Below are 9958 nucleotides of genomic sequence, written 5' to 3'. Positions count from 1 at the left end.
TGGCTGATTCAGAGGCTGAGTCTACTAGGGTCACCCCCACCCCCCATGAAAGGTGACAACCTGGAGCCTGTTCCAGGGGCCACCTCCTCTGCTGTGTCGCCTCTGACTGACCATGAGATGTATGTCCTCTCCGAGCTTTTTGCTCGTGTCAACTTAATGAACGCTAAGTTTGCTTATGACTCGTCTCAATTTAACTACAATGCAATTCTGAATGACTATGAGGAATTTGATTTGAGTGACTACCCACCTCACCTAGCCAAAGAACTTGACAAACGGGAAACCAGACCCCCATCATTGAGGAAACTGAACCTATTAACGTAGGGACCGACAACACACCTCAAGAAATTAGGATAGGGACAACCCTGGACCCCTCGGAAAGACAATAGATCATTGACCGCCTCCACGAATACAAGGACGTATTCGCCTGGTCCAATAGAGATATGCCTGGGATTGACAGGGAAATTGCAGAGTACCGGATACCCATTAAGCCCGGAGCTATACCCGTGAAGCAGAAGCTGCGTCGGATGCGTCCTGAATGGGCTCTAAAAATCAAGGAAGAAGTGGATAAACAATCCAAGGCTGGTTTCATCAAAGTGTCTGAATACTCTGACTGGGTGGCCAACATTGTTCCTGTACCGAAGAAAGACGGGAGAATTCGGTTTTGCATCGACTTCAGGGTTCTGAACAGGGCGAGTCCAAAGGATGACTTCCCTTTGCCACATGTTGACATTCTGGTAGACAACACTGCTGAACATGCTCTCCTATCATTCATGGATGGGTATGCAGGATACAACCAGATTAAATTGGCTGCAGAAGACATGCACAAGACTGTATTCACTACACAGTGGGGTACATATTGCTACACAGTCATGCCTTTCGGTCTTATCAACGCCGGGGCTACCTATCAACGAACCAATACCACTCTCCTACATGATATGATGCACAAGGAGGTAGAGGTGTATGTCGACGACATGATCGTCAAATCGAGAGAACGGGATGGCCACATCAACGCCCTTCGAAAATTCTTCGCTCGTCTGCGGAAATATAACATGAGACTAAATCCTCATAAGTGTGCATTCGGGGTCACCTCCGGAAAACTCTTGGGACATGTCGTCAGCAAAAAAGGCATTGAGATTGATCCAACCAAAATAAAAATCCTTCAGCAAATGCCTCGACGTAAGAATGAAAAGGAGATTCGGGGATTTTTCGGTCAGGTCCATTACATCAGCCGCTTCATTTCCAAGCTCACCATGATTTGTGAACCAATATTCAAGAAACTTCACGCCTCCGATCACACTGATTGGGACGACGACTGTCAAAAGGCCTTCGACAAGATAAAGAAAATGCTAGCACAAACAGTCGACGGCAAAGAACGAGCCATCTACTACATCAGCAAAAAGTTCATTGAGTACGAGACAAGGTACACCTAAATGGAAAAGACATGCCTTGCCCTAGTATGGTCAACAAAGGAGCTGCGGCATTATATGCTCAGCTATGCGGTCCACATCTACTCCAAGATGGACCCGGTCAAATATATCTTCGAAAAACCCGTACTAAACGGAAGGCTGTCTAGGTGGACACTCATGCTGTCCGAGTTCGATCTCAAGTTTGTACCCCTCAAAGTTATTAAGGGAAGAGCAGTCGCCGATTTCCTGGCCGAAAGTCCCGTCAACGAGGATCCAACGACCGACACATGGTCACTTCCTGACGAAGACATCCTTTGTGCTGACTCCGAGGCTTTGGGGTAGGAATCCTCCTAATATCACCAGAGGGAGAACATGTTCCGATCTCGATCAAACTAGACTTATCCATCACCAACAATGCCGCTGAATATGAGGCATGTCTCATCGGTCTGCAAGCAGCCACCACACTTGGCATCAAAAGACTGAGGGTCCACGGCGATTCCTCGCTCATCATCAATCAGGTGTCTGGATCATGGAAAATCCGAAGTGACAGTTTAGCTCCCTACCAAGCGAGAATCAATCAAGAGGCCGAGTTCTTCAACCAAGTCGACTACTTCCACTTGCCACGAGCGGAAAATCAATTTGCTGATGCCCTGGCAAAACTTTCCGCTCTCGTCAACATACCTAACGACATGACATCGATGCCCCTATGTGTCGAGAGAAGGAGTGAGCCAGCTCATATTTGTGCCATCAACAACGACGAGGAAAGCCATCTGTTTACTTGCATCACAATTCGTGATTAACCAAAATCAATTATACAAAAGAACACCCCAAGGGATTCTCCTCCTTTTCATTGACCATCACAAAGCCAAAAAAGTCATGGGAGAGGTTCACGACGAATAATGTGGCCCTCACATGAGCGCAATGATGCTTACCCGTAAAATCATGCGGCTAGGTTACTACTGGACCACCATGGAAGCCGATTGCCGTAACTACGTCAAACATTGCCACAATTGCCAAATCTTCGCCAACATACAACATATACCACCATCCCTTTTATACACCATGACGTCACCCTGGCCTTTCTCAACCTGGGGCATCGACATCATCGGGAAAGTCAAACCGGTGGGCACCAAGGGACATTGTTTCGTCCTTGTCGCCATCGACTACTTCACGAAATGGGTGGAAGCGCAGTCATATGCAGTCTTGACCGCCAAACAAGTGGCCAAATTCATCCAGAATAACATCATCTGCAGATATGGGGTACCCCATGAAATCATCAGCGATTAAGGCTCTCACTTCCGAGCGGAAACTCAGGCCTTGCTGGACAAATACAAGATCAAACGACATCGATCATCCCCCTACCGTCCCCAAACCAACGGAGCGGTGGAGGCAGCTAACAAAACTCCTGTCACCATTATCAAGAAAATGCAAGACAACTACGCGATTGGCCGAGCAACCTCCCATTCGCACTCTGGGGATACCGAACCTCCATTCGAACACCGACAGGCGCCACACCCCTATACCTAGCGTACGGTATGGAGGCGGTTCAACCGGTAGAGTTAGAGGTCCCTTCTCTACGTATCCTACTGGAGAGTCAAGTCCCTGAGGCGGAATGGACCCGCCAAAGGTACGAACAACTCACTCTTCTAGACGAATGGCGGCTCAACGCCTTGCACAACGTCCAGCTATACCAACGACGTATACAACGAGCATTCAACAAGAGGGTCAAACCCAGGAACAGTAAGGAGGGCGACTTGGTCCTCAAGTCGGTCCGAGCACCGCTACCCGTCGATCCGTGGGGAAAATTCAAACCCAGCTGGGCCCGGCCATACCTGGTCAAGAAAATACTTTCGGGGGGCGCAGTGAGACTGCGTAACCTAGATGGGGAGGATTTTACAAACCCGACCAACCTAGACCAACTCAAGAAATACTACCCTTGAAACGTAGCAACCAACGATCCAAGCCTAGTTTCACAACCAACGTCCACCTTAACCCTTTTCAAGTCAAGTTCCTCAAACGCGTTCTGATTTGAAATTGCATGTTTTATCGAGTCTAAGTTGCGGCACCTTTCCCGTTTCGAATGTCCCTTGATCTGTCAAAGGCAACGTCCATTTGCACTAAAACAAACAAAAACCCCTGAACTACGAGCATGGTTTGATTTCACCTCTTCAGCTGGATACGTGGGCAGTCCCTCTTTTACATGAGGGATACAACCACAAAACCCAATAAAAATTTACAAACATTCGAACTACGATCATGGTTTGATTTCACCTTTTCAGGTGGATACGTAGGCAGTGCTTTCTTACACAAGAAGGATACAACCATCCCCATAATAAAAAAAAAAAACCATCCCCATAATAAAAAAACATCACCCCCATAATAAAAAAAACATCACCCACATCAACTTTCAAAAAAAGAGAGAAAAGGGAACAACATTCCCTTTTCCCCGCAAAAATACCAAAAATTAGCCTTTCTCCCTTCCCACAAAGATCCCACTTTCCCAAGTGCAAATGTTTAGGATGATTCAAATCGAATTGCCTTTACAAAATCGATAGAAGAAACGAGCGTTCACAATTTTTGACACAAGCAATCCCCTTATTTAATTAATAATGATAGCGATTACAATTTCAACAACAAACAAAGCTCGACGAGTCTGCAACTTGTCAAAGCTAAGGTGTCGATTCAAACACCTCACATAATAAAACTAGCACAAAGCACGCAATAACTATCTAGTACAACATAATAAAAACTCACAACAATAATACAACATAATAATAAAATGGGTAATGGAGGTCTTCACTCTTCCATTCTACCCTTGCCTTTTGCCTCGGGGTGTATCTTCCCCTTGTTCTTCTTGTTGGCCCGCCTAGCATGGATTTCCTCCTTGGAACGGATCCTCAACGGATCTAAGACGGCAACGGCCTCCGGTCTAGTACAAGACCCCATGTTCGGCCAAAAACGAGCCCATGCACGGCTCACCATGTTCTTGGGACATGAGCTTCTCCTCTTTGGTGGTCTCATCACATCGGGGCTAGCTCCATCAACATACTCCTCAAAGAAGGCACGGCTGGCCTTGCCAACCTCTCGATACTTCAAATCGACAAACTCGTCCTTACAAAATTTGAACTTCTCTTCCAAGGACGGAGCACGTGACCACTTGACATAAGCGGGAGTCACCCATGTCGTGGCAACGGGGTCCGGTACCTCCCAAAGCGGCCGAGTGGCCCACCATCTTTCGAAGACCTCCACAAGCTCGGAGTTTCGGGAAACATTCTATTGGACAAGGGTATCTTGAGCGGGCACCTTTTGTTGACGCCCCATTTGCCTCATGAGCCTTTCGGGATAAATTAAGGAAGAAACCTTCAAACCCACCACCATCAAAGAACGAGGACTAGCACCCGAAGCGGGCAACCCCGTGAAGGACCTCAACTGCGACCATGGCACCACCCAACGGATGTGAGGACCACCCTCCTCCGACAATCTTGCGGCCAATAAGCCTCGGTTGAAGCAAAACTATCCGAGTACAATTTCTTCCTCGTGGTAAGGTGACGGAAGGAATAAGAAGAAGAATCAACCGGAGGCTCTACATACCTTAGCCTCTCCAATAGCCACACTTGGAGGATACTTGGGGACCCAAATGAAGGAGCTTCTCTGAAAGAACCTTCCTTGTCCAAAGCTTGGATGATCTCTCCAAGCACTAACCATGATGGATCTCTACCATGCTCCATTTGCTCAACCACAAGTACAAGGGTCATGCTACCATAGCATTTCGGCCCCTCCTTCTTCAAAGCATCAACAAAGAGGTATACATGGACAAGGCAAAAGGCAAGAGCCCTTCTCCTAGCCACCTCCGAAACATTGGCATCTAATCGGTTGGAAAAGATGTTGATGAGAGCCAACATGTCCACACCATGTGGAGCAAGAAGGAAGTTGACTTGACTTGTCGACAAACCCAACATTGAACGAAATTTTCCTTATAGCATAACAGAGTCGGAGGAAGCACCGGAACACAACCCGGCCACCCACCAATGGCTCCAACCTCTTCGGCTAGTGGACAAATTTCACCTTTCGGGAAAACGAAAACATGGCGTTTCGAATCCCAAAACCGAGAACATGCTTCGAGAAATGAGGATTGCACCTTGACCTGACGGAGCACCAACAATTGAGCAACTCCCATGCAAATGAGTTGATACTTTTCGGGAGGCGACAAATCCCGGCACCATTGTCGCAACGAATTCTCAAAGGCATCCATGAAATATTTTTGTGGATGAAGAAGAAGAGGTTTTATAGAGATGTTTTTGTGTTTCAGATGATGGAACAATGAAGCGCAAACATCACTATTTATACAAAAACAATCAGCGCGTTTTTCAGAAAAAGGGGAGAGCTGGCTCCCATGGCCAGGCTGCTCGCGCCTCTTTAGGCCCTCCCCCAGGATTCCCGCTTTGACTTGTCTTTTTCAACTTGTGTTTTCTCCTGACACCTCAAACCTCCCGCCAGAACGCTCGCGCCTCTTCGGGATGATCCAGGACATTTTGTGTTTCCTCACACTCACATTTCCTAGTTTTCGCGTTTAACGAAATCCGACACGGTTTCCATGACGCAGCTTTAAACATACGGATTTTTTCTTTCTTTTATAAGTGAGGAAGGGCTAATCGCCCCGATCCGCAACGGATCGTTTCCATGTCAGTCAAAATTCCGAAAATTTTTCGCATTTTCGCAATTTTCCATCAAAATATAAATCGAAAATTGATAACACGACATCAGTTTTCCTCAAAATTCAAGCACTCACAAATTCGAGTCTTGACCTCAAAAAGTCAAATCAAATACACTCGGAAAAATCTTTTCTAAAATTCTTCCCTGACGGATTGAGTTTGAAATTTTTTGAGTCACAAATCAATTTCAACAATTTCAATGCAATTTAATTCACGACACGAGTTAATCTCTCAATTTTCAAATTAATTCCTTTTGAATTCCAAACGTGACGAATTATCGCGGAATTTTTCAAAATTTATTTCATTTTTCAAAATTCAATTTTAACTTCAAGTCATCTTGGTTAATTTTGTATGCTTTTACGTTTTTATGTTTATGCATATGTGCTACCTGTTGCCTGTTTTCTTCAATAACGATGCATGAACTAGTGCGAAGCAAAAAGGAGAATTGTCAGCCGACATCGCTCCTCCGAAACACAACACAAAAAAGCCAAAAATCACAAAATGAACCACAATCCAAAAACACATATATACAAACCGCCTCACGCAAGATATAAATATGTACAGACAAGAGTCCAAGACACGGGCAAGCTATTACAACTACTCAGCGCCTCCCATCGGACCAGTCCCGATCTCACGAGGAGTCGCCGCCAACGCAGAGACTACCACCTGCTCAGACTCCCTCTCCGGGGAATTCTCCAGCGACTCATGCTCCATCTCGACGAGAAGCTCCTCCGCTGCAGCCAACTGATCCCTCAGAGAAGCAATCTCTGCATCTCGGCTCCGTAACTCGTCCTCACGACGCCTCAACTCCTGGTCCCGATGAGTGATCCCCAACCCCTAGGCCTCGACCATCGACCTAGCTGCATCCAACTCACCGCGAACCCGAGCAAGCTCCGCTGGATCCGCAGTACCCTACAAAACACAATACAGGTCATCAAGATCTAAAAACGTGAAACGCAACACAAAATACACAAAAACAACACACAAAAGTACCTGAGAAAGCCGAGCCTCCCTCGCAGCCAGGTCACCAGCAAGCGCCCTCCAGCGGTTAGCCATCTGCCACAATGCCTGATGACTAACGGTCGTCACCTATATTAAAAAATGTCCTTCAATGGAATGCAAGGCAAAACACAAATGAGGAAAAATGTTCAAGTCAGGAGCTCACCCTCAGAACGCTCAACCTCTACTCCATGCCAACGTCGGTCACCTCAGCGAACGCAAGCTCTGTCAGGCGAAACTATAGCTCCTCATCACCCGGCCCCTGAAAGGTGGTCTCCGCCGGGAAAACTGGAGGATGAGTCCTCATCAACGCGTCGACCCCCTGCAATTCGGGTCCGCGTCAAAGGTAATAAACCCTCCTATCAAAGGAGATAATGAAAACAAAAGAACAGAGGAAAACATACCTCAATCGAGTACCAGGCAAGCCTCGACAACCGGAAGGTGTCGTAGTCGACGTCTCGCAGCAACAACGCCTCACCTCCCTGACCGTGAAGGTGCTCCTCAACCTCGTCAGGGGTCGACTCCTGGAACAACACCCTAGGCGGGTCGACTGGTACCATGAATATCTTAGTAAGGCACTGACGAGCTAAACGCTCGCCCAGGTACCTAACCGGCTCAATCGCCGTCTCCAAGTACAAGAGCTGGGAGCTGCGAGGCTGCAGACGCTCCCTGACGGCGGCCGACATGTACCAGATGCAACTCGCCAAGGCCGACGTAACCCAGTCAAACTTACCCAAAGTGTCGAGGTCAGCAAGGACGGGAAGCACTTTGTTCGACAGGCGCTCGCCCTTGTCACCAAAGTACGTGGCACCCAAGAAGTACCACAACCACAACCGCGCCTCCTGCGCGTCAGCTCTAGCCTCCGCCTCCGGACTCTCCAACGGCGCCAGAGCAACAACCGCCACTCTCTCTCTGAAGTGGTCTCTCACATACGAACTCGCGATCAGGTACGGGGTAATGTCAGAAGGCTCAGGAAAAGCAGTACCGATCAAATGAGTAACCGCAGGAGAAGACACTCTCTCTGGTGTCTCGGTAAACTCAACAGGCGTCTCGCCACAAGGGAGGTCGGATATCATGGCGAAATCCTCTAAGGTCACACCGACCTCCCCGAACTCCATGTGGAACGACGACGTCGCATCCCAGTACCGATCCAACATGACACGGATGAGACATAGATTCGACCTTATCGAAGACCTGTGAATATCCCGCCAAGCGACCACCAACGGCCCAAAAGCCGACCTCTGTATCAACGCCCTCGTCCCGGCTCGGAGAACGTCGTAAAGGCCCAAGTAGGTAGTAAAGCCCAAGAAATTCCTCATGGTGCCGATCTCCTGAAATCAAAAACAAACAACGTCAGAACGCCTATTCAGGTCTGACACTTCAAAAGTGACGAAAGTTCAAATCAAGGGACACGACTCACCAAGCCCTCGTGAGCACGATAGGAGATGTGCCTGTCCAGTCGAAGCAACAACTGGTGATGCGTGTCTTTTATATAAGGTTTTCACCTCATTTTTACACGCATTTCTGTACTTTTTATGTAGCATCTGGCTACAAATACCCTCGAATATTCTACTTTGGTCCGTTATTTGTAATTTGCAGGAATTGACCGAAGAGGAGCTAAATCGAGCCTTAATTGTCCCAATTGTATGCATTCATGGAAAATAAGGAGCCCAATTTTATGCTAAATTGCCTTTAAGGAGCCAATATCGTATATTAATCGATTTTTACGGATTTGCGTGATTTAACCTTTTATAATCACAATAAATACATAAATTCATATTTATGTACAAGTTAATTACCCTAACCAACTTAGAACTCAAAATTAGTCTCCACTAACATATTGACAATAATTAACTTATATTTCTTAAAATTGTTCATAAATGGACTCAAAAATACAATATAATGCCATAAACTTCAAATAAATCATAAAAATTTCAAATAAATTCAAAATTTGAAATTTTAAACTCATGAACATTCTGGAAAAATACCATGATACTCATAATGTTCAAAAACCTAGGTTAAAAATTTCGAAATTTATCGACAAAAACAATGTTGCGGTTTATCGGATTTATCAATTATTACCATAAAAATATGAGAAAATTTAGTTTTATCAACTTTTAAATTTTAGATCTGAAATAGGTGATAAAATGCAACATGTGTCGTTTTTCCTTAGTCATGAAGTATGTTTTAGCAATTTATACTAATTAAAGTCACTATTTATGTTATTTTTCATCAAAAATTCATAAATCATGCATAAAGATATAATTATAGCCAATTATTTTATACACATCTTGTAAAATTGCATGTGACAACATACTAAATTTCTATGACCAGATTCAAAATATAACTCATATTAACCTATTTTTCCATTTAAATTTGATTTTATCTTGAAAAATCCATATTTCGAGCATAAAACTCATAAAATTTTGAAAATTTACAGGTCATCAAAAGATAATATATGTGAAAACATATCCAAAAACCACTATAAAAATCAAAGTTTTGCTAATTTTAGTCTAAAAATGACATTTTTATCATAAAATCACATTTTAATACCATTATTATTTAGAATGAACAATAAAAATCCATAAATTAATCAAAATATCCTAAATACATTTTAGGACCAGAAACTTTAATATGCATAATAAATTTCGTGATATATCATTGATACGTGCATTTTATGTAGTCTTTTTAGCCTATTTTTTTCACGTATTTCTATGCTTTTATCGTGGTTTTATGCTACGAAATGCCCCGAATATGCTACTTTGGTGTATTTTGTCTTAATTGCAGGAATGGACCATAAAGTAGTAGATTCAAGCCTAAAACATGTCCCTACGCATGCAT

This window comes from Silene latifolia, chromosome Y, assembly GCF_048544455.1.
Source record: "Silene latifolia isolate original U9 population chromosome Y, ASM4854445v1, whole genome shotgun sequence".
Lineage (NCBI taxonomy): Eukaryota > Viridiplantae > Streptophyta > Magnoliopsida > Caryophyllales > Caryophyllaceae > Silene > Silene latifolia.
The sequence above is the reverse complement of the archived record's forward strand: the minus strand, read 5'-3'. Positions refer to the sequence as shown.